This window comes from Diabrotica virgifera, chromosome 3 (assembly GCF_917563875.1).
Source record: "Diabrotica virgifera virgifera chromosome 3, PGI_DIABVI_V3a".
Lineage (NCBI taxonomy): Eukaryota > Metazoa > Arthropoda > Insecta > Coleoptera > Chrysomelidae > Diabrotica > Diabrotica virgifera.
In genome coordinates, this window is record NC_065445.1 from 24,491,074 (window position 1) to 24,518,685 (window position 27,612).

Genomic DNA, 27,612 nt, shown 5'->3' on the forward strand with positions numbered 1-27,612 from the left:
CTTCCATTAATTTAACCACCATTCTCACTAGACGTCCCGTTTACTTTCCCCATCACACATTTTGTACCGGTTTGGTAACATTTTACCCTAAATTTTTGATTCGAATACACGTGTTTTTCCGGCTTGATGTAATATGTGGTCTGAAGAAAGTTTAATAATAGAAATGTAAAATATACATGCGGACCAATGAAAAAAAGGTTATTTCACATTTTTGTTTTCTTACCGGCGCGCCGCGGCGTGAGAAATACAAAATAAGATTTACTATTTTATTTGGGCATAAGCCACAATTCGAGTTTGAAATAAAGTTTACTTGACGTTTCGACTTTCACTTCGGAAATAGTTATCAATATAAAAAACATTCATAAATTAAAAATTTAACTTTGTTTCTGGTGAAGCAACGCAGTTGTAACAAGCAGATATATTATAATTGAGTCATTAGAAAGCGTAAAAGTAACGCACAACTTGGAGGAGCCTATATTTTTCTAACTTCGCTTGTGGTGAAGCAACTGAGTTGGAACAAGCAGATATATTATAATTGGGTCACCAAAAAGCGAAAAAGGTAACGCACAACTTGGAAGAGCTTATAGTTCTCTAACTTCGCTTGTGGTGAAGCAACTGAGTTTGGACAAGCAGATATATTATAATTGGGTCACCAAAAAGCGAAAAAGGTAACGCACAACTCGGAAGGGCCTATAGTTCTCTAACTTTGCTTGTGGTGAAGCAACGGAGTTTGAACAAGCAGATATATTATAATTGGGTCACAAGGAAGCGAAAAAGGTAACGCACAACTTGGAGGAGCCTATAGTTTTCTAACTTCGCTTGTGGTGAAGCAACTGAGTTGGAACAAGCAGATATATTATAATTGGGTCACCAAAAAGCGAAAAAGGTAACGCACAACTTGGAAGAGCTTATAGTTCTCTAACTTCGCTTGTGGTGAAGCAACTGAGTTTGGACAAGCAGATATATTATAATTGGGTCACCAAAAAGCGAAAAAGGTAACGCACAACTCGGAAGGGCCTATAGTTCTCTAACTTTGCTTGTGGTGAAGCAACGGAGTTTGAACAAGCAGATATATTATAATTGGGTCACAAGGAAGCGAAAAAGGTAACGCACAACTTGGAGGAGCCTATAGTTTTCTAACTTCGCTTGTGGTGAAGCAACTGAGTTGGAACAAGCAGATATATTATAATTGGGTCACCAAAAAGCGAAAAAGGTAACGCACAACTTGGAAGAGCTTATAGTTCTCTAACTTCGCTTGTGGTGAAGCAACTGAGTTTGGACAAGCAGATATATTATAATTGGGTCACCAAAAAGCGAAAAAGGTAACGCACAACTCGGAAGGGCCTATAGTTCTCTAACTTTGCTTGTGGTGAAGCAACGGAGTTTGAACAAGCAGATATATTATAATTGTGTCACCGGAAAGAGAAAAAGGTAACGCACAACTTGGAAGAGCCTATAGTTTTCTAACTTCACTTGTGGTGAAGCAACGGAGTTGGAACAAGCAAATATATTATAATTGGGTCACCGGAAAGCGAAAAAGGTAACGCACAACTTGGAAAAAGCTATAGTTTTCTAACTTCGTTTCTGGTGAAGCAACGCAGTTTAAACAAGCAAATATATTGTAATTGTGTCACCGGAAAGCAAGAAAGGTAACGCACAACTTGGAAGAGCCTATAGTTTTCTAACTTCGCTTCTGGTGAAGCAACGGAGTTGCGACAAGCATATATATTATAATTGTGTCACCGGGAAGCAAAAAAGGTAACGCACAACTTGGAAGAACCTATAGTTCTCTTACTTTGTTTCTAGTGAAGCGACGCAGTTGGAACAAGCAGACATATTATAATTGTGTCACCGGAAAGCGAAGAAGGTAGTTCCTAAAATGTTCAGGACTATATATCCCAGGATGTATAAACGAATGGACACTAAATAGAAGAAAAAAGAATGGAACAACCACATAGCAGAATAGAGAGACACGTGTGGTCAAAATAGCAAGAAATAAATCACCAATCGAAAGAAGTATCGGCCGACCAAGCAAAAAATGGAGTGACAATATTCCGTAGAGGTTATCAATCCGCCGATGAACCAGCGGAATTGCTTAAGAAGATATTGGATGAAGAAAATATTTTAATTCCTTGGCAACAGCCGCCCAAAATATTGCCGTCTTTAAATGTATTATCACTGTCTTTTTATTTTCAAAATTAAAAAGTCATGTCAGACAAGTTCTATAAATTTTTTATTGTCCAAATTTTTCTCACCATGTATTCCTCCTATCCATAACCGCTATGTATTCCCCCAATCCATACTCTACCTGACAAGTCGCACCTTGTCGTAGAAAAAAATACGTGACTGAACCGCGAGGTAATAGCAATATTCACACTATCCATAGGGTATCCGAGACGTCGCCGAAAAATACGTGGCCGGTATTGAACGCAAAGATTCGGGAATGGTAGGTAAACGTAACGGAAAGTGGGCATATACTATATGATTTGTATTTAATAATATTTTATGGAAACGGAATGCCATGCGTATTGAAAGTAAACGGGAGGTATAGTGAGAATCGACCCTAAGAGTCCTCTGTATATCTCTTGCCTACAATAAATAAACTATCTTCAGTGTAAGAGTCCTCTGTATATCTCTTGCCTACAATAAATGGATAACATCTTTTAATTTGACCTTGTCAAATTTCTTCTATACGGCGTGTCCAGAAACTCTACCGACAAACGAATACAGGAGATTCCCCAAATAATTTTAAGACAATTTAACCCAATTCACTTCGTCCGAAAACTCTTCCTAAGGGAGCTAGAGCTATTTGAAGATGGCGTCTGGTAATTAGTTTTTCTTGAATACCTCCGGAACATAGAGAAATAACAACCTTGTTGTTATTTCTCTATGCTCCGGAACGCTTCTATTTAGAGCAACAAAAATTTGTATGCATCTTTATCTTCCAGAGATAAATCGATTTCATCCATTGCAAATTTCTAGTACCGGTCATAGGCGTCCGTTTTGGGTAGGGCAACGGTTACTTTATCGCATAACTTTTTTGTCTTTAACTTTTAAGAGTTTTTGACTCAGGAATATTAAATTGTGGGGTATTATTGTACTAAAAGGTACTCTTGTTTTAAGTCGGTACGATACACCGTTTTTTAGAAAAATCGATTTGAAAATTTGTCGTTTTCTAAATTTCAAAAAAAAAACTATATAGAAAAACGAAAACTTGTAATGGTAGGGGAGCCCAAGCGGGGATTTTTGCAGTTACTCGAGCGCGTCAGATTATCATATGGGGAGAAACCTGGTACCCTGCATATATACCTCTACCATATATTGGCTCTTAACACAGGGGAGTTCGTTAAGGGGGGCCCGAAAAAAAAATCTATCCTTAAAAAAACTCGAAATTGTCAGATTAAGATAAGGTAAATTAAGTACATGCAAAATAGTGTATATTTCAAAAATTGTGACGATTTGAGCCGGGCGTAAGGAAATGGGCCGAGTCCCAAAGTTTCACAAGAAAAAAGCGAATATTTCGCGAAATGAATGACAGATCGAAAAACTAAAAAATATGTGCTCAATATTTTTTAAAAAGCTATCGAATGATACCAAACACGACTTCCCACGGAGAGGGGTGGGGGGTAAATTTAATATTTTAATTACGAATCCCGCGATATTTCGCGAAATGAACATCAGATCGAAAAACTGTAAAATACACTTAATTAATATTTTAAAAAAATCTATCGAATGGCACCAAACACGACCCCCCACGGAGGTGGGGTGGGGGGTTACTTTAAAATCTTAAATAGGAGCCCCCATTTTTTATTGCAGATTTGGATTCCTTACGAAAAAATAAGTAACTTTTATTCGAAACATTTTTCCGAATTATGCATAGGTGGCATCGGAAAAAAGGATTGTTGGAAATGGAAAATTAAATTAAAAAATGGCAAGCGCCCACTAAAATGGAAAGTGTTACTTAACTTTTTTTACAACCCAATAGGTCTCCAAAGCGCTCGAGTGACTGCACATTTAGCATACTTTGCTCCCCTACCATAAGTACGTTTAATTATATTCCAGAGATGAATCGATTTCATTAATTGCGAATTTCTAGTATCAGTCATATGTGTCGGTTTTGGGCAGGTCAACGGTTATTTTATCGCATAACTTTTATGTCTTTAATTTTTAAGAATTTTTGACACTGGATTATTAAATTATATTATGAGGTATACTAGTAGTAAAAGTTACTCTTGCTTTAAGTTGGTAAAATACACCGTTTTTTTTTAATTTTTTCAATTTTTTTTTCAAATTCAGGAGACGAAAAGTTTTCAAGTCGATTTTTCTAGAAAACGGTGTGTCCTAACGACTTAAATCAAAGGTATCTTTTAGTACTAGCACACCTCATATTTAGTAATCCATAGTGAAAAATGCTTAAAATTTAAAGACAAAAAAGAAATGCGATAAAATAACCGTTACCGTACCCAAAACGGACGCCTATGATCTGTACTATAAATTTGCAATAGTTGGAATCGATTTATCTCTGGAAGATAAATATGCGTACCAATTTTTGCTTTTCCAACTAGAAGCGTTCTGGAGGTATTTAAGAAAAACTAATTAAAAGACGCCATTTTCAAAGAGCTCTAGCTCCCTTAAGGATGCATTTTCGGACTGGGCGAATTTGGTTAAATTGTCTTAAAATTACGAGGAATCTCCTGCCTTCGTTTGTCGGTAGAGTTTCTGGACACCCTGTATACCTTAAAAACGGCAAAAAACCGCTATTTTTACACTTTTTGGTTAAGATATCTCAGAAACCAAAGCTAGTTTGGCAATTTTGAGTTCCGATTCGAATGCAGCCTACAAAAAGCCTTCTGAGAACTGAGAAGTACCTATATTCTGATATCTGGGTCAGAATATTGGTAAAAATTTGTCAGCCTGTCTAATAGTTTCCTTTGGAATAAGCGGTAGGTATTTTTATTTGGCATTTTATTACCTTAAGTCGATGACTTAATTAAAATTTATGTAATTAATAAAAATATTTGCAATACTACTTTAGTGTGACATACATAATTTATTATTTAATATTAAGGCTAATTGAAGTATTAAATTGTCAAGATACATTCAGTTGTAACGCGCGACTTGCTAAAATATTTACTAACAAGGCGAGACAAACATATCGGAATTCTTTCTTTGATAATTGTGTTGTGATGGTTTTCTCTTTTGGAATAGTGTTTTTTGGTCTTACACGATTTAATGTTGTCTACCTTGAACTGAAAAATATGCAACATGGTTATAATATCAAATGTTTTCAAGATAGATCCGTTTTGGTCTGTTTAGGAAGGTTTGTTCTTACATACTATTACTACTGGTAAGGTAAAGGTCATTTTAAAACAACTGCTGACAACGTCGTCTACTTTTCAGGCACAGATAATGCAAGTACAAAGTGTAGTCGCAATAATTATACCCTCCAAACTGAACGACTGCAAAATATCCACCAATACTCCACACCTTATACCTACAGATATACGCTCCTATAACAGCTGCACAAGATGAAGACGTTGATAGTTTATATTAGTCACTATTTCATATTCGTGAATTCGTGCTATTTTCAATCATAAACTCTGCTACGTTCGTTTTTAAGATCAGCTAATATAGTCGCAAACCTACTAGATTTTAACACCACAGCACCAAAGTAGGATCATCTAACGAAAATATTGAATGAGCTTTGGACAGTAACGGACTGGGACAGAGAAATGTGAGGAGTTACCAATAGTTACCATCTTATGGAGATTTATCAGCACCTCCCACGTAGATTGTACACATGCCGAAACCCAGATAAAGGAACAAGAAATTAAATAGATTACATTCTAAGATCAAGATAGAAATCCTCAGTCATCAACTTTAAAACGTACCCGGGAGCAAAGGAGACCCCTAAGAAAAATCTTAACAAGACTTAGAAGAAAATCTTTCTTTGGATCAAGTGGAAAATGATCCTAAAAACGATTGGATCTATCTCAAAGACAAAATAATCGAAACTGCAGAATACTATACGACAACCGTTTCCATAAAGCGTAACCCATGGATAACTGATGGCACTCGGACTGTGATTCAGCGAAGAAAAGAACATGATTCTAGATTTGGAACAATCGATAAATACAAAAATACGAAGCGTTATCGAAAGAAATAAGAAGGCAATGCCGCAAAGACAAAGGGGAGTATATCTCCCAAATTTGCAGAGAAATAGAAGAACATGGTTGTGGAAATAAATAGAGAGATATATGTCCAAGCCAAGCTTCTTACGAGAGAGCTTAAACTTCTAACATAGTCTGTAATGGATAAGGAAGGTAATCCAAAGACCAATACTGACGAATCTGAGATCTCCTGCGAAGAGTTGAGTTGGTCTTAAAATTAATAAAGATAAGACGAAAATAATGGTCATGTACAGGTTGAACATTTATCATAGTTGAGTACCGCTTACGCTTACAGGAATGTCACGTACTTAGGAGACAACTTCAAATCTCACGGATCTAGTATAAATATCGATGGCAACTGAGTAGCAGAAGTTCTGAGACGCATTGGTATGGCAAAAATACGATGAGTCGCCTAACTAAACTTTGGAAAGACTGATGTATCTCTCAAAAAATCCAAGCCTTCCAAACACAAAAAAAAGAAATGGAGGAGGATGAGATCTAGCAAGCATGGCAGCAAATGGCAATAGTTATAGAAGAAGCAGATCAGATTTTCACAGAACAAGAGTACAAACAAGATGAACATTGAATACAAGAAACATACAGAAGTAGAGAGAGAGAAGACAGTGAGACAAGATGAAAGTGTCGGGAAAAAAGTTGTGAGACCAGACAAGAAGAAGAAAAACATGTGTTTATACTAATCTTCTTCTTCTTCTTTTTGTATAGACATGACTCTGTCTGTTCTTTTCAATGTGCCTCTAGTAAGTTGTCGTTCCATCGTTTTCGTGGTCTTCCCACTGATCGTCTTCCTATTGGGGAACCGCCTCTCGCTGTCCTGACTACCCTATTTGTTGTCATTCGGCTTATGTGGCTATTCAATTCTATTCTTCTGTTTCTTACCCAGTCATTGTTGGTCTGTTGACTGTTTTGTAAATTCTGCCTTTCATTTCTTTTCCGATGTTTTTATTTCTCCATATTGTGTCATTCAGGCAACCTGCGTCTTTGTTTGCTCTATTCACTTGATCTTCCACTTCTGTTTCGAGCCTTCCGCAGCTAGATAGTGTGATGCCTAGTTATTAAAACTCCATCACTTGTTCTATTATCTGAACTTCCAGCTCCAATTTTCATCTTATTGGATCTGCTGTTATAACCATGCATATTGTCTTTTTTGAGGAAATTAACATGTTAAATTTTCAGGCGGTTAGGTTAAATTGGTGCAGCATCCGTTGTAATCATCTTCACTTTGAGAGATTAGTATTGCATCGTTTGCATAGCAGATTATTTTAAGTTGTTTTTCTCCCATTTGGTATCCTTTTTAGTTCGTACTTTTTTTATTATTTCGTCCATGATCAGGTTGAACAATAAGGGACTCGAGGAATCCATTAGTCTTATCCCATTGCCGGCTTCAATTGGGTCTTTTAGTTGATCTTCATGGGTTCATGTTTATACCAATGTTTTGCTTATTAGTCTCATACGTAGCTTCGATGCCATCTTTGTTTTAGAAATACTTATTAGTATATAAATAGTTTGTCTACATTTCACTTTATCTTATGTTTTATTATGATTATTGTCTCCTGGATATAAAATCTGGTAGGTATCAGCAAATAACTCACCAAGCAGAAGACAATATTTTTAAACCATAGATAGTTTGTAATTTAATACTAAGGAAGAGAACGAGGTTACTTGCATCTTATTATTTACTAGAAGCGTAGAATTCAAAAAAGTTACCTTGAGAAAGATTGGGTTTTCCCAGAAAAGTCAGGTACTTACAGAATTTGTATAGGGATTAATTTTTCCAGGGGCGGCATATTTATCTTTTACAAGTTTATACTAGTCGTAAGGTGTTAATGATAGTAATTGATATATTAATTTTCAATAATAATATTTTATCTGAGTAGATACTAGATCCACCAATGAGTTTTTTCTGTTAGTTTTTGCAATTTGTTATTGTGTTCATTTATTTTTAATCGAATAAGGATGATTCCAGCGAATTAAACATTCCAGTCAAAGAAAAACATCATGTATTTGTTAATAAGTTTATTTTTTACTAAAGGTATACTTACAATTATTGCTTTCATGTACACTCAGGTGCAAAAAATTCGATCCCATTTATTGCGAGCTTTAAAGTTCAGGACTTGAATATGGCATATCGTTTCTATTGTCTGAAAGGTTATTGTCATTATTTTGAAAACATGTGTCTTCTTGCTACTGGAACTTGTGTCATAAATCCTTGCGGGGGGACCTTATTCTAGTTTTTTGCGGAACGCAAAGAAATTCAGAATATATGTAGTGTTTTGTAATTAGGAAAATGTTTGGCCATGAAATTGTGTACAATGTTTGGCTCAACTTGTGCTTTTGTAGTTGGCTCAACTCCTTTGGATGTTGTAATTAATGGATCATATTATGGAATAGTGGGTATTTATAGATCGCCAAGTGGTAGTATAAGTGAATTCATTGATGTATTTTTCAAGTGGATGGATGATTATTATGAATCACATAGTAGTTGTAGTATAGTCATTGCTGGAGATTTCAACATACATTATGATAAAAATTGTCAGGGTAAAAGTAAATTGAAAGAATATACAGAGAGAGTCTGTAAAGTGGAATAAATTCAATATCTCAAATACTAATTGTTTTTTTGGAAAATGCTCAGACCCGTCGATTAGTATTTCAAATTGTCCTTTTTGACATTCAATAAAAATGTATACAGGGTGTCCCAATTTAGAGATATGACGTCATCGTCGATTTTCTTAAATGGCAACACTGTCATTTTGATAGCTAATTTGATAGGGTTTGTAAAGTTATACATAACTGCAAAATATCAAATTTTTATTCTCTACCATTTACAAGATAATAGAAAATAACAAAGTTATATCTGTAATTTGGAATATATTCAATAATTAAAATACTAACTGTTTTTTTGAAAAATGCTCAGACCCGTCGATTAGTATATCAAATTGTCATTTTTGACATATAATAATAATGTATACAGGGTGTCCCAATTTAGAGATATGACGTCATCGTTGATTTTCTTAAATGGCAACACTGTCATTTTGATAGCTATTTTGATAGCGTGTGTAAAGTTATACACATCTGAAAAATTTCAAAATTTTATTCCCTACCATTTACAAGATAATAAAAAATAACAAAGTTATGAAGAACAAGAAGTAATCAAATAATAATTGAATTTATTTATTTCAATTAAGCAAATGCTCATAACGTTGCCCATTGACAATTTGACAATAATTGAGGGCAACATTATGAGTTTTTGCTTAATTTATTGAAATATAAATTCAATTATTAGTTACTTCTTTTTCATAACTTTGTTATTTTTTATTATCATCTAAATGGTAGAGAATACAAATTTGAAATTTTGCAGTTGTGTATAACTTTACACACCCTATCAAAATAGCTATCAAAATGACAGTGTTGCCATTTAAGAAAAACAACGATGACGTCATATCTCTAAATTGGGACAACCTGTATACATTATTATTATATGTCAAAAAGGACAATTTGATATACTAATCGACGGGTCTGAGCAGTTTTCAAAAAAAAGTTAGTATTTTAATTATTGAATATATTCCAAATTACAGATATAACTTTGTTATTTTCTATTATCTTGTAAATGGTAGAGAATAAAAATTTGATATTTTGCAGTTATGTATAACTTTACAAACCCTATCAAATTAGCTATCAAAATGACAGTGTTGCCATTTAAGAAAATCGACGATGACGTCATATCTCTAAATTGGGACACCCTGTATACATTTTTATTGAATGTCAAAAAGGACAATTTGAAATACTAATCGACGGGTCTGAGCATTTTCCAAAAAAACAATTAGTATTTGAGATATTGAATTTATTCCACTTTACAGACTCTCTCTGTATAGAAAATAATGGAATGCAGCAACTTGTAAATAAATATACAAGAATTTTTAAATATTCAAAATCTATGATTGATCTTGTCATAAGTAATGACTATACGTTAACTGCTCATGTAGAAAAAAATTACATAATATCTGATCACTGTATTGTCCATGTGCTCAATAATAAAGTAACTAAAAGTGAAGTCATTGAAACAAAACAAATTCGTTCTAAAATAATATATGATAATGGTAAACATGTTGATTGAAAAAGATTGGGCATATTCTTCGGTAAACATCGATGAAGTTACTGATACTTTCATCAATAATATCCTAGATGTTTTGAATAGTGTCACCAGTTAAAACTGTGGAAGTTAAGAACTTTGGTAATAAATGGTTTGACAACACTTGTAAATTGGCAGTTAAGAATAAAAATCTTGCTTATAAAAGATTTTTGTTTACAAACGATTGCGTAGATTGGAATAACTATAAAATTGAAAGAAATAACTGTGTTAGAATTTTAAAACAAGTTAAAATTAGATTTTATGAGTCAAATATTGATAGGAATAGGGGTAATTCTAAACAAATGTGGAAACATCTCAAACAGTTAGTAGGAACTAATAAAACTATATCACAATTTCAAAGTCTTGAACATGAAGGTGTAACATATAGTGTAAATTTGGCAAACATATTAAATCAATATTATGTTGATAGTATTAAAGATATTATTGTAAGTTTTGACCAAAATAGTGATATTAATTTAAATTTGCAGACAGTTGTTTCATCTGATGTAAATTTTGAAACTTTTGAGAGCATATCACTAAACCAACTATATGATATAATCAAATTTCAATATAAAAAAAATAGTACGGATGAAGTAGGTCTTGATATTATCAAAAATCTATTTCATGTGTTAGGTTATCCTTTATTAAATTTAATTAATATGAGTTTAGAGAAGGGCCTGGTGCCCAAGCAATTTAAAATATCAACTATTATAACAGGAACTATAATAGTTCCTGTTCCAAAAGTTCCTAATACTAATAAACTTGATCAATTACGTCCAATAAATATGCTCCCATTTTGTGAAAAAGTTTTAGAAATTGTGGTGTACAATCAGCTGATTAAATTTATTACTTCAAATAATATCCTGTATAATCACCAGTCTGGATTTAGAAATTCTCATTCATGTGAGACCGCATTACAGTTAGTTGTCTCAGATATGAAAAGTATTTTAGATACGACAGGGGTCGGTATATGCGCAGTTTTTATAGATCTCAAAAGAGCATTTGAAACAATAGATCGTCATATACTTCTTTTGAAATTAAAGAAATATGGTTTTAACGGGACAGTTTTTAATTGGCTGGAAAATTATCTGTCAAATAGGTACCAAAGGACTAAATTAAATAGTGAAATGTCAAATCCACAGTTAAATGATATTGGTGAGCCGCAAGGCAGTGTACTTGGACCTCTACTTTTCATATTATACATTAATGATTTGGGAAACGTATTAAGCAAATGTAAAATTCATCTTTTTGCTGATGACACATATTGATATATTTTTATGGGGAAGATTTTGTTGATGTAGTGGACACGATGAATTGTGAATTGCATTTATTAACTGAAAGATTTAAGTTAAACAAATTGAAAGGCAATGAGTTAAAATCCAAATACATGTTTATTGGTAATAATACTCTTTTCGGGAAATTCTTAAGTTTGGATGTTCACATTAAATTAAATAATGAAAAAATTGAAATGGTTCAGGAAATAAAGTATTTGTGATTCATATTGGATAGGGAACTAACTTTTAGTAAACATGTTGATTACATTTGCGGAAAGATAGGGAAAAAAATAGGTTTTTTTCGAAGAGTATCACCATTTTTGACATTTCAAACTAAATTAACAATTTATAATTCGTTAATATTACCTCACTTTTTATATTGTTGTTCATTGATTTATACAGGATGTTCTAATTATGACAGGCTTCAAATTCTCCAAAATAAGGCTATGCGAGTAATATTGAGATGCAATCGATATACTCGAATTCAAGATATGCTGAAAACTTTAAATTGGTTAAAAGTTGAACATTTTATGTATGTCCAATCTATGACATTCTTATTTAAGATGGTAAACCATTTATTGCCTGAGTATTTGAACAGTCAGTTGGTCCCGATAGCAAATTTTCATCAGCATAGTACTAGAGCTGCAAATTCAATAAATTTTTATGTTAGAACAACCAACAAGTCCAGTTCAATGAAAAGCTTGTTTCATAAAGGAATTGTACAGTTCAATAATATACCTTATCACATTAAAAATAGCCATAATGCAACTATCTTTAAGAGATTATTAATCCATTATATTAAAACTAAGACCTAGAAACCAATTGGCAATGTTTGTTGTACTTCCAGTGTTTTTATTTTTATTTTATTTTTTCTTTTTTTATTTATATATTGAATGTTTCTGATTAATTTAATTTGACAATGCTTATTTCTTTATTTGTTTAGTCTCATGTTTTTAATTTTTGTAATACTTTATGATAATTATACAGCGCTCCTTGCCTTGACAATTCTTATGTAATTTGTACAGGTGTGGCGTGCAATGTTTTTTTGTTTTGTGTATTATCTATTATGATAAATAAATAAATATCTATCTATCTATCTACCTTAATGAGGATCAGTTGCACTAAACTCATTCCAAACTTCAGATAGGTTGTACATTTTTTTACATAGGAAACAATTTTTTTAAACAAATTCAGAATTACGTTTTTGCCCCAAAAATGTATCTTTAGGTTTTCTTGGATGATTTTAAACAAAAAAGGTATCTTATCATTTTTCTCAAAAGTTGATAGTTTTCGAGTTTTAAGCGATTTGAAATCTGAAAAATGCGAAAATTTATACTTATTTTCGAGGCTTGAAAACTCATGTGTAAATTATTAGTTAACAAGTGCCTAAATTGAAGCTTATAATACGTCCAATTTCAAGATTCTAAGTAATCATTATTATTTCAACATAGACCTTTGTTTTATAATTGTTAATCGTCGCGCATCGCACTTTATGGTGCGTCTCTGTCGCACGTATTATACGTACTTGCGAAAAATTCCCAACATTGGACATTTATTAAAATTTTATAATATATTATTGACATAGTTGTTTTAAAATAATTTATTTATTTATTCAATTAATTATTGCCAATGTGCTAATTAAATACGCCAATCATATAGTGCGATATGCAGCATATAGTGCAGCGCGCCGCCGCGACGGCTTAAGGGTTGAGTGGACGCGCATAATTAACAATTAAAAACAACATCAATGTTGAAACTTCAACTTAACGACTTGGCAACCTCAAAAATAATAATTTATTTACACTTGAGTTTTCAAGCTTAAAAAATGCTTATTTTCGCATTTGTCGGATTTTATTGTCAGATTGATAATCTTTTGAGAAAAATGACAGATCTTGTTTGTTTAAGATGATCCAAAAATGCTGAAAACATATTTTCGGGGACAAAAAGGTGGTATTTTTAATTTGTTAAAAAAATTGTTAAACAATTTCTGCCCAAAAGATTCGCCCAGCACCCTTCAGATTTGTTTAAAGGGGATATTTTTTGATTAACTATTTAGATGGGAATAAGCCACAATTAAATTGAAAAAATAATTTTATTAACGTTTCGAGGTTAATAAAATTATTAAAATTATTTTTTCAATTTAATTGTGGCTTATTTCCGATCTAAATAGTTAATCATAAAAATGCCATAAGGAAATAGCTTCAGAACAACATTGGGATATTTTTTAATAAGAATCAGCAAAGAAACCGAACAACCAGACACAGTAAGCATTAAATCCGGACCCCGGAAGTGTCGTAGGTTTTCGAAACGGATCCTCCGGGAACATAATTTTTTGACCCCTGAATCCTTGGTTTATTCAATAAAAACAATGGCAAAGCAAAGCTTTTTGGAAAGAAAGAATATCCAATAAACTTCTAGGTGCAACTTAAACAAAAACGCATATTAATCCCAATCGAGAGAAAAGAACGTTATGCTGATCGTTCTCTAAAATATAAAGAGGCCAATGGGCAGCAGCGTATACGCAACAAAAATTCAAAGCAAGAGAATTATAATTGCGAAACTTATGGACCTTTTTTTTTATTTGTATGGATTTTATTGTCTTTAGTTTAAAGAAACAAATAGTGTTGAAATCATACTCAGCATCAACATTTTTATAAACTGTAGGTATCTACCTAATCTATTACCGATTATTACATTCAATAAAAGTACCCTAAATCAGTTGTCTTTAATGCCAGGTAGGTTTGTTATATATGACTATTATAAAGTTAATAATTTTATGAACTACTTTTATTGCATTATTTTAATCATTTTATTGTGCCTTAGTTTATAAATTACTTCTACAACAACAGGGGTCGGCGAGAAACAACATCCGAAGAATTTAGAACTTCCACAAACAATTGCTCGGTAATTTGTTGCGTCTATAATACTATATTGTGTACAGACAGAGATATCGAAATTTATGAATATTCTTCATGTACCTATGTAGAAACTTTTCTTTCAGGTTTCTTTCCGTATTCGTTATTTTTGTGTTTTTGTTCTTTTCTTTGTTGTGATCAGTGCCGGCGCTAGGGTATAAGGCGCCCGCCTGCAAAACTAGCACAGGCGCCCTTCGTTTTTTTTAATTTAATTACATTTAGGTATTTTATTTTTTGGCAATGGTACAAAATTTAAATGAGATGTAAATAGGTAAAAGATATATTCTGCTTGTTTCGATGTTTACAAAATTATCAATAAGATTAATATCTAATTTATTACCAAACACCATTTACTACAGTGAATGAACGTAAAAATCAATAATTTTACCTCCGATTTCGGTGAACCTTCATGAAATTTCATGAAAATTGGTGAGTAGTTAGAGGATACCTAAAGAAACAAAAGTGACATGGTGCCAACTTGCGATTTTACGCTGGGGATGAATGCCACCCCTTTTCTAAGATTAAAATTGTTTTATTAAAAATAACGCCTGAAATCGATATAGAGACAAATTCTAATTAAAATTTGGCTATATAGCTATTAAAATAAATCAATACTATTAAAGCGGTTTTTCATAAATAACTCATTCAAGCTAATAAAAGAAATTAATTTCTTACTTGAAAATCCTTTTACTATTGAAGGTATCAACTTCTTCTGAAGCTCATTTCATAGGCATTTCTGAGTACTTTGATAAGTGTTTATTAAGTATATTTTATAAAATGTATCGTTTTCCTTTATTTAAACTTGAACACTTAAATTTTCAGGTAAGGAATTTTTTCGATTTTTTATTACCCTCAATTTGATGGAACGGGTAATGATACTTACTTTGTAAAAACTTTTGAGTTTTCATGAAAAACCGCTTTAAAACATGCAACTTTTTCACGAAAAATTAAAATCTTAAATAACTCAAAAAATATTGATTTATTTTAATAAATTTATATGAAAAATTTTACTTAAAATTTATCCCTATATCGATTTATGTAGCTATTGCTAATAAAATAATTTTTATCCCCGAGAAGGGGTGGCATCCACCCCCAGGGTAAAAGTGCACTTTTGTTTCTTGAGGTATCCTCTAACTACCCATCAATTTCAATGAAAATCGATCGAGGTTCAACGAAATCGGAGGTGAAAACCTTCAGTGACTCAACTAATTTTGTATTGAAATTAATGCTAAACTATCAAGTCTAAACCAGATTTTCTTTTCCATTTCTTCTTTTTCGGCTCTTCTTTTTCGATTTTGCACCCCGGATAACTTTTTTGAATCCATTTTTATTTAACTACACACTACTTAAATTAGATAGGCCACAGAGGACAGAAACAGCTTCAAAATTTCAGAACCATGTTTATTTTACCACAAATCCTTAATGTACTCTCCCTATAACTGCTGACACAAAGATTATAAACAACTTGAAAGAAATTTGAAGAAAATAAACAAAACATTTCCAATACCTAAGCGCAAAAATGTTTGGTTTTTAGAAACATAATACCTTGACCACTAAATTTTATTACGACACCGTAGGAATACAATTCTATGCGTTGTATACGTTTATATATATTTACGTGTGTGAGGTGCAAAAATAACAAACAAGGTTAGCGATATCTAAACCATATTTAAAAAATTAATTTTTCTATTTTAGTATATTATATGATACCAGCAGAAAAACAGCTCATTTTGGCGCCCCCCAAACAGTGGCGCCCGCCTGCAGTGCATCCCTTGCAGGCCCGTTATCGCCGGCCCTGGTTGTGATTTACTACCAGCTATTTTCATAATTTTATCTTTTCTCGTTAATTTTATCAGAAAAAGTGTTGATTTAATATCTTTTCTTCCTATATTATTAAACCTTGTATTCCGCCGAGTTTTGTTAGTTGATCATGCAGCTTTTTTATTTGAAATACTTTTGTTCCACATTTGTTTTCTCATTATCTGCTATCTATATTCACCTATCTTGTCATTATTGCTTTTTTGGGTCTGTTTACCCCAATAATTGAGGAGCAAAGTATTAAACATGTGCATCCTATCATTGTTATATTTTGCTAATTTTAGCTATTCCTGCTGTATTATTCTTGGTCCATCATTTAACTCTTCTTCAAGCTTAAAAGTGTTATCTCTTTAGTCGTCCAATAATTTCTTTAATTTTTTTCCCCGTTCTTATTTTACTCTGTCGAAGATGAAGTTTTTGCCAGAATCAGTCAGATTTCCTTTCTGTATCCGTCTTAGTTCACCTGTGAGTTATTTAACCTTTCTATTGTGATTATCGTATTTAGGTTGTAGTCTGAATTTCTTCGCATCTTTTCATTGCATATTTTTCTTTCGCTTCTCTGATTTTCCTTCTTATTGCTATATTTACCGTTTTATATTTGTCTGGGTCATTTTTGGCCTTTCTTCTTTCGTTCATTAGTTTCAGTGGTAACAGATTTAAATAACCTCTGATAGATAGATTAAAAATAAAATAAGAAGAATAGAGAATCTCATTGATATTGGTTTATTTGAAAAATTTTGTTTTTCTTTTTTTACACTATTTATTGAATATCTCACAATAATTGCACACTCAAAATTTATCCCTCAACATCATATATAAATATGTGTGTGAATATTATATGACCATCATATTCTTCATTTTAATCTTTTTAGAGAAGTCAATAAAACCGTATCTATTTATACATATTATCTAGTACAAAGAAATAAGGAAAAAAATATCTTGTTGGTGACACAACCCCCTCCAGGTCGAAACCAAATTTTTGAGTAGTATGGACATCTATATTAATAACCTATATGTTTCCTGCAGCCGATTTTGGTGATATACATAGTTATAAACAAATGAAGATCAAAAAACGGTAAATTTTCGCTTTTTTCGTCTATAACCAAAAAGTTAAGTATTTTAAACAAATTTGAGAATGAGAAACTCATAAATCGTATAAAAAACTTCAATATGGCGTTCGCTGAATATGCCTATCTTCATTGGTTGCTTAGAAAATTGCAAAATAAATCATAAATTTTGAGATTTTATAAATATTCATAACTTTGTAAAAATTAACTTAGAACGTTCTTATTACACAGAATGCCGAGACTTCTGGTGCTTAAATTATATTTTAAATTTCAAAGCAATTGGTCAAATAGTTTAAAAGGTATTTAATTTGTTTATTCCAAATTAATTTTTTTTGGCAACGCTATAAATCAGAAAATGATGAAGTTACAGTAATACTTTGGATAGTTTATGAAAGAAGATTTATACTATTAATTTAATTAAAAAAAATGACAAAAAATAATTCTAAATGCTGCAAAATTATTTTGCAAGAACATGTGAATTAAAAAAAGAGGGGGCTAACTTCGTCCCTAATTGTCCAAGGACAATTGTTTTTCTTTCTAAATGTGTATAAAAATTCAGTCTTTCCAAATATGAAAAAATAATTTTTCTACGGGTAAAGGTTAAAAAGTTAATCTAATTGTTTATAAGTAAGCAAAAAATCGACGTGTTTTTGCAAAATAATTTTTTTTTCTCTGATTCTGGCTTTGGTTTAGAATTAGAACCTTTAGCCACGTAATTGTATAACTTATCACTAAGTCAGGGGAGTAATGTGTAGTGTGTGTTGAGTAAGTGTCTTGTTACTTTACAAAGTCGACGTCATTGTCTTTGCAAAGAGACGCTAATTGTTTCCGAACGTCTGCGGTCCCTTCAAAATAATTTTACACTGTTTAAAATTAATTTTTGTCATTTTTTTTAATTAAGTCAATAGTATAAATGTTCTTCTTTCATAAACTGTCAGAAGTCTTACTGTAACCTCATAATTTACTGACTTAGTGTTGCAAAAAAAATGAATTTGGGATAAACAAATTAAATAACTTTTAAACTATTTGACCAATTGCTTTGAAATTTAAAATATAATTTAAGCACCAGAAGTCTCAGCAATTCGTGTAATAAGAAAGTTATGAATATTTATAAATACTCAAAATTTATTATTTATTTTGCAATTTTCTAAACAACCAATAAGGATTGACATATTGAGCGAACGCCATATTTAAATTTTTTAGACGAATTATGAGTTTCTTACTCTCAAATTTGTTTAAAATGATTATTTTTTGGTTATAGATGAAAAAAGCGAAAATTTACCGTTTTTTGATCTTCATTTGCTTATAACTATGTATATCATCAAAATCGGCTGCAGGAAACATAAAGGGTATTAATATAGACGTCCATACTACTAAAAAAATTTGGTTTCGGCCTGGAGGGGGATGTGTCACAGTGTCACGAGAAAAATCTTATTTCTCTGGACTAATCCTGTTTTCTAAGTTATTTCGTTTTCATTGCAGTTATACTTATTTAGCGCGATTGGGAGTGAATAGTGAATGTAAATACGCGAATTCATCAAAAATTGTTGGTTCCACGCGCAGATATGTTATACACAATACGTTTGCTCTGATTGGATATTCCAATGACATATTATGTCAAAAATTATTTAATATGGCGGCTGTGGTTAAAGAATGTGTTGTCATTTTATTCTTATGTTTATGGTTGTTAAGTTGTGAGAACAGAGACAAAAAAAAGTTTGTAGTTGTACTAACTTTTTGAATAGTTTTATATACAGAGAGAGTCTGTAAAGTGGAATAAATTCAATATCTCAAATACTAATTGTTTTTTTGGAAAATGCTCAGACCCGTCGATTAGTATTTCAAATTGTCCTTTTTGACATTCAATAATAATGTATACAGGGTGTCCCAATTTAGAGATATGACGTCATCGTCGATTTTCTTAAATAGCAACACTGTCATTTTGATAGCTAATTTGATAGGGTTTGTAAAGTTATACATAACTGCAAAATATCAAATTTTTATTCTCTACCATTTACAAGATAATAGAAAATAACAAAGTTATATCTGTAATTTGGAATATATTCAGTAATTAAAATACTAACTGTTTTTTTGAAAAATGCTCAGACCCGTCGATTAGTATATCAAATTGTCCTTTTTGACATATAATAATAATGTATACAGGGTGTCCCAATTTAGAGATATGACGTCATCGTTGATTTTCTTAAATGGCAACACTGTCATTTTGATAGCTATTTTGATAGGGTGTGTAAAGTTATACACAACTGAAAAATTTCAAATTTGTATTCTCTACCATTTAGAAGATAATAAAAAATAACAAAGTTATGAAAAAGAAGTAATCAACCAATAATTGATTTTAATTATTTCAATAAATTAAGCAAAAACTCATAATGTTGCCCTCAATTATTGTCAAATTGTCAATGGACAACGTTATGAGCATTTGCTTAATTGAAATAAATAAATTCAATTATTATTTGATTACTTCTTGTTCTTCATAACTTTGTTATTTTTTATTATCTTGTAAATGGTAGGGAATAAAATTTTGAAATTTTTCAGATGTGTATAACTTTACACACGCTATCAAAATAGCTATCAAAATGATAGTGTTGCCATTTAAGAAAATCAACGATGACGTCATATCTCTAAATTGGGACACCCTGTATACATTATTATTATATGTCAAAAATGACAATTTGATATACTAATCGACGGGTCTGAGCATTTTTCAAAAAAACAGTTAGTATTTTAATTATTGAATATATTCCAAATTACAGATATAACTTTGTTATTTTCTATTATCTTGTAAATGGTAGAGAATAAAAATTTGATATTTTGCAGTTATGTATAACTTTACAAACCCTATCAAATTAGCTATCAAAATGACAGTGTTGCCATTTAAGAAAATCGACGATGACGTCATATCTCTAAATTGGGACACCCTGTATACATTTTTATTGAATGTCAAAAAGGACAATTTGAAATACTAATCGACGGGTCTGAGCATTTTCCAAAAAGACAATTAGTATTTGAGATATTGAATTTATTCCACTTTACAGACTCTCTCTGTATATTTTTGGACTTATTAATATAGAAAAAAAGAATGCGCGTGTACTTTGTACGCACGTTAGAAGTTATACTTATACTTATTAACATTGTGTAGAAAATGTAACGGGCGTTGTTTAGATTTGTTAAAAAAAATGACGGATTAACATTATTTTTCAAAAATTTATCATTTTTAATGATTTTAAAATTTGACGAAAATACAGCAGAAACTCGAAAGGCTATATATAGCTATAGCCCATGAAAAAATTATATGTAATAAATTTTTTGTCGAAACACGACGTTCTTAGCAGTGGCGGCTCGTGGTCTTGGAGACAGGGTCGGCAAGGTTTTTTTTGTCTTCTCGTATAGGTATACCATCAAACTAAAAGGCTTTAAATCATCATAGGAGATTTTGTTGTTTTTTGTTTTTTTTTTATTTGATGTAGGTACTTGACATTCTCTCTTGTTTCATGGTGTTTCGACAATACGTGTTGATTCTTTTGAGACAAGGTAAATCCCGTTTTTTTTAGGCAGAAATTGGTGGTAATAAGAAAATTGATAAACAGTTTGTTGTAATGAATTGCAGTACTTACTACATAGAATTATACATACATATTTTGTAACTTATCTCACTTTCTGAAAATATTTGGATCGGCATAATTTTTAAGTACCTAACTTGTAATAATAAATATCTTAAAAATTCTTTGGCAAAGGGTACTTTTAAATTTTGAATCGTAAAAGAGGTCAAAAATTTGCAAATCTTCAAAATTCGAAAAACGACTATCTATTTGCATATAATAAATAGTAGGTATCCAAAATTTCAAGATATACCTACTCGTTTTTCGAGATATGTATCATGTCAGTGTCTTTTTTGGGATGGTTCGGAAATATCAAGCGAATCCAAAACGTCACTGCGTATATATTGGAAACTACTATCATTACGAAAATGTCTGAGATTTTGCACCAGCTTTCGTATTCTATTTTTGGAATTAATAATGTCAGTTGACTGATTTTGAACAACAATGAATATGTTGGGCCAACTCTGTCTTAAAAATATTTAAAAGAATATTAAAAGAGTAATCATTTAATAAAGTTCTCAAACCGATTGCTTCACGGATCGAGGTATCGCCGCTTTCAAAATCGTCGCCTTCGATAATAAAATCAAAAACTTTCAAAAGCTGTTAAGAAAATCTGATACAGATACTAAAACTACTAGAGATAATCTTCTTAGATAAAACTAACCGAGATTTAAAATTTCATCGCTTCTGACAAACTGTTCGCTGTTTTTTCGAAACAATTTTGTTCTAAAGCAGTAACCCGTTTAGGTGAGCTAAACTGGCCAGAAAAGACGATATTCTTTATTTTTTTACACGTATCATGCAAAAATAAATTCATTATATGCGCATCATAGTTCATAGTGAGTCAATAAAGCTTGTGATGCAATAGTTTTAACTTTTACCTGGAGACCATTCAATTCACCACACATCACAGCAACGCCGTCATAAGATTGCCCCAGTTTGCCCTACCAATTTATTTTTGATATCAAAAAATTTTAATCTGTTCTTTAAAACACCAAAAATATATTCTGCCTTATTGCTTTTACTCACGTCTCTAAAACCTAAAAACCTCTCATAAATATTACCACGTAACGCGTATCGAACAACAATATAATTGTTAATTGTGAATGACATGATAATCAGAAGTTTCATCTACTTCCAGCGAAAAGCAAATGGTTTTCTAAATCTCAGATTCAATAACGTTATTCAAAATGTAACTATTTGATTATATTATGTATTAATTCATTCTGTATTACGAATACACTTCGAATCAGAAAGTAAATATTTCTAAAACAATTTTATTAATTCTCTATAATTACTTTGATTTTTAACAAATGCTTCGATCCATCATGTCCACTAAATGATAATTCCTGACAACTTAAAAAAATTACAATATCAAACGACGTAAAACCGCGTGATTATTTTTGACAATTTCTGCCGATGCGATGCGATGCTCCAAATGAAACACCGACCGGCAGATTTAAATGTGCCGTACTTGGCCGCTTAAACCCCAGTCGTCCCCAGTCCAATGCCCACGGAGAGAATGTATGTATGTTCGCTTTCGCTTGCTCATCGACTTGTTATGTCGTTGAGTTTTACGTGTCGTCAAGCGTTGGGTACGGCCAGCCGAAAAGTCGGATGAATGGCTCGGATCATTCATTTTTTGAGAAGTCGTGTTATGCGCAGGGATCACTTTTAACGTTCGGATTGATCAAATCCTTTTAAAACCCATGAATAAAATTTAGTCTGTATTATCTGACAGATTTTTTTTACTTCACAGATACAAATATTAAAAAAAAATTATATCTATAAATGTGTGGGTCGGCACTGCCGACCCTGCCGACCCTGACAGGCCGCCACTGGTTCTTAGAGTTTATACAATTCCTCACGAGAAAAGCAATTGTGAGGACGCTCCAGTTCATAAAAAATGACGTATTAATGGTATTTTTAATTTTTGCTATTATTTGAAGTAAGTATTAAAATTACTTTAATATTTAAATAAACATACAATTAAAATGTTTAAAATATATTTGTTTCGTTGAAATCATAAAAATATAAGTATAACTTTTTACGTGCGTACAAAGTACACTCACACTTTTTTTTTGTTTAACAAACTGCTGTTGGAAAGGAATTTTTGAAAGAGATATCAACCTGAACAGAATACAATTAGAATAATTTGTGTTTTCCATTTCAACTTCCCGGCACTACAGAAGTTGGTTTGCCCATGAATAATGTACAAAAAATTTACTCAGCCGTTTTATGTGTTTGAAGAAACAATTAACACTTTTAAAAGGTTTGTGTACCGACAGATAACAGAGACGCAGGCCTAACAACGCATATTTGATGACTGAGAAACATAATACGAATTGTGCTTTTTTCAGGTTAGGTAATCTCACTCAAAAGTAAACATTACCATGATATTCATTACATATTTTATCATACAAAGTCCTCAAGTATAATATGTATATATTTTTTCAAAAATCCTGTTACCACATAGTGGTGTAGGGCGACAATACATTACATTAACTCAATATTATAGTCTAAGATCCGAATAGGAGGTCAAAATGTGCCGAAAGAAACATTTTTTTTATTAAATTTCATACATAGACAAATATTTCTAGCATGGGTTGCCTATCAAAATCGTGTCATAGCTATCCTTTGGGGGGGAGGGGAGAAGGGGTTGAAATCAATATTCCAAACACATTTTTTTGAAAGTATAGTAGAATTATTTTATTTTTTAAATTAAATAGGAATATTCAGTATAATTCAGAGATTACTCAAGAAAAAAATAAAGGAAAAATACTGAAAAATAAGCCAACGGTGGCAAATTTTTAAAAGACACCTCAGAATATAATGGATTTTGCGGTGGACATCAGAACTCATCATTGAATCATGGTAAACAAAAAATTCAAAAAGATTTTATTAGCCTTGTCTATAAAGCCTATAAAGCTTGTCGAGCTTGCTTAATGCGACATTTTACTTCCCTGTCCGATGCCCAGTCTTCAAAAAGCCATGTTCCCAGGTATTTAAATTTGCTCACTCTTTCAATGGACTTAGTATTCAGTGTTATGGTGGAGTTTTCAAATGCATCCAAGTTTCTGGAGATGATCATGAATTTGGTCTTTTTGGTATTAATATCTAATCCCATTCGCTTACTGTATTCTCCGATTATAGTGACAAGTTGTTGAAGATCTGCTATGTTGTCACAAATTAAGACAGCATCATCAGCATATCGTATGTTGTTGATCAATACTCCATTCACTTTGATTCCCATCTCTGCATCTTCCAAAGACTCTTGAAATATGGCTTCCGAATAAATGTTAAATAAAAGAGGGGAAAGCACACATCTCTGCCGAACACCCCTTCTTATATGTATGGGTTTGGATATAGTATTGTCTATTTTTAATTGTGCTGCCTGATACCAGTACAAGTTTTCAATGCATCTTATGTCTTTTTGGTCTATATCAAGCTTCTTGAGGATCTGCATTAACTTGTGATGTTGGACACGATCAAACGCATCCTAGAGCAACTTCCCTTAATATATAATAACTTAGCTGCATCTCACAAATGCTGATCCAAGAGCCGTTTCTCAAGTATACCGGTGACATCTTGGTGCCCTCTCTTGTTGGCAGGTTGAATTCGCAACGAATCTTCTCCACAGCGCAGTTTTACAAGCTAAGAATTTTGAACGTGCGATGATTGAAATGCACAATGACATTCCAATAGTGGTTCGAGAACCTTTCACCCTTAGATACAGTCGCTCATTCTACAAGAGATGTGAGAGAGGTGTTTTCACAACCCTAGGAGGAAACATATAGTCTGGTTCTTGGAATAAATGAAAAGAAGACGAAATGCATGCTAGTAACCAAAAATCCAAGACCAATAGTTAGGCATAACATCACTATTAATGATCACAACTTAGAAGTAGTAGAAAAGTTTAAATATCAGCGGGCGGCAATCATAGATGAAAACCACATAAAAAAAGAGGTCTTAGCAAGGGTAGATGAGAGGAATAGAGCTATCATTATAATATCTAAGCTGGTAAAAGACAATCTAAATTAATACTGTACATGCCAATAAAATTATTCACCCATTGAACATATATATATGGAACTAAAACACGAACCCATCTGCGGGAAATAAATAAGCTGCTGGTATTTGAAAGAATAATGGCAGGAAACAGATCTTTCTTTGCAATGCAACATCTAATGAAGTCAAAACTTCTTTCACGAGGTGCAAAAATCCAGATATATAAGACCATAATACGACCAGCAGTCGCGTATGGAAGCGAAACATGGACGCTAACAAAAAGGGAAGTAAATTAATTGATGGTGTGGGAACGTAAAATCCTTCGAATGATATATGGCCCTTGCAGAGACAGCGTCACAAACTAATGGAGGCGCAGATACAATAACGAGCTAGAGTCTCTATTGGAAAAGAAAATCTAGTCAGATATATGAAGGCGAATAGACTCAGATGGGCAGGGCATGTGATACGCAGTTACGACAATCGCCTTATAAACAATGTGTTCTGGGAAAGGCCAGATGGAAGAAGGTCTGTAGGACGGCCTAGAAAAAGGTAGAAAGATACAGTCAAAGAAGATCTAGAGAAAATGGGAGTGCGACAATGGGAATTAGTGGCACAGGACCGACAAATATGGAAGGCAATAGTAAACGCGGCAAAGACTCGTGAAGAGTTGTAGCGCCATTGATGATGATGATGGAAAGGAAGGTTCTTAGAATATTTGGCCCTCAAAGAGATGGATTGACAGGAGAGTGGAGAAGGCGCCCCAATGCTGAATTGGTGACTATATGGTACTGAAAATATCGTCAGACATATAAAAGCTAACCGGGTAAGATAGGCATGTCATGTGGTAAGATCAAAAGAAGGCAAAGTGTTAAAGATTGTTTTTTGAGAGACCAAATGGTAGATCAGTAGGCTGTCCCAGAAAATAAGAAGGATGGTGTTCAAGCCGATTCAATGGGAAATGGAAATGCAAGTGGAGGGCTCTAGTGGATGCGCGAAGACTCATCCAGAGTTGTAAGACAGTCAAGAAGAAGAGTTTAGATAGTTTAATATCACAAGTATTAAATTTTCTTCTTAATTTCCACTTTCAATTCCAATAGACTATTACTTTCCACGTATTTTTTGCGTAATTAACGATTTTAAGATAGACGATATTTTCCTGACATAATAATTATGATATCCAAACAGTCCTTTCCTTTTTTCAAGTAATATCTTCTTCTTCTTTCTCTTTTATATAGGCATTACTGCCTGTTTTTCTTCAACGGTGCCTTTTATTCCGCCCCTAAATTGTCATTACATCTTTTCCTTGGGCGTCCTATACTTCTTTTGCCTAACGGTGACCGGTGACTTGTCCCTGGCTATTGTTACTATCCTAGATTCAGGCATTCCGCTTATGTGTTGATTCCACTCTTCTTTTCTGTTCTTTACTCAGCTATTTATATTGTCTACCACACATATGCGTCTGATTTCCTCACTTCTTACCCTGTCCTTTAGTCCTTTTCCTGCAATCCTTCTTACGATCTTCATTTCGCTGGTCTCCAGATGTCTTTGTGTTTTGCCTGTGTCTGGTCTTGTTTCGGCCGTGTATGTCATAACTGGCCTAATAACTGACTTATATATTCTGGCCTTTGTTTCCACTCTTAGGTTTTTGTTTTTCCAAATTGTGTCGTTTAGGCATCCAGCCGGTTCTACTGGCTTTAATTATTTGGTCTTTTACCTCTTCTTCGATATTGTTGTCGGCTGATAGATTAATTCCCAGGTATTTGAAAGTCATTATTTGATGTATAATTTGATTGTCTAATTCCAATTTGCATCTTATTGGTTCTTTGGATATTACTAAGCTTTTGTTTTTTGGGCTGATATTTCCATATTCATTTCTTTTGCGTTAAAGTTGAATTCTTGCAACAATCTTTGTAGATTGTAGGTGGTCTTCGCATTCTGCTACTAACACGGTATCATAAGAGTATTTTTATCTCTCTATCGCCCATTTTGTACCCTCTTTTTTTCTTCACTTGTTTTATTATTGCATCCAACATTATTAAACAGTAGAGGACATAATTCGCTATGATTATTTTTTGTTCACTTTAAATACTACAAAAAATATTTTATTAGTAGAGGTTTATGATGTAACGAATATTCGTATTCGCATTCGCATTCGTATTCGCAAAATTCGCATAATATGAATACCAGAAAAAAAAATAATTTTAAGATAATATTAGGCCAATAAAATCAAAATTCACTTTTCATCTGTTTTTTTATTAAGGAAAGGTAACTTAACTTCGTATAATCACTTATCAGATTTAAGTTTTTTTTATTAAGCCTTGATTCCTTAAGAATCAGATCTATTTACACTGGATGTCAATTAACTTCTCATTATAAATTTAGAAGACATTACAAAAATTGGATCAAATTTAAAAAAACTGAATATTCGCATTCGCGAATGTCGGTAGCAGATATTCGCATTCGCATTCGGATTCGCGAATGTTCAAAAAATGACATTCCTTACATCACTGAGTAGAGGTAAATGTAAAAATGAAATAAATAGCTTTTTAAGTGTCACGAACCTAATATTTTGGAATCTGCATCCTGTCATCGG

At 32.4% G+C, this 27,612-nt stretch overlaps 1 protein-coding gene across 1 annotated transcript in view; it reads left to right on the top strand.

Moving 5' to 3' along the window:
• Window positions 1–27,612, top strand: part of LOC114349513 (homeotic protein caudal) — a 128,443-nt gene that overhangs the window by 8,213 nt on the left and 92,618 nt on the right. The window lies entirely within an intron of this gene.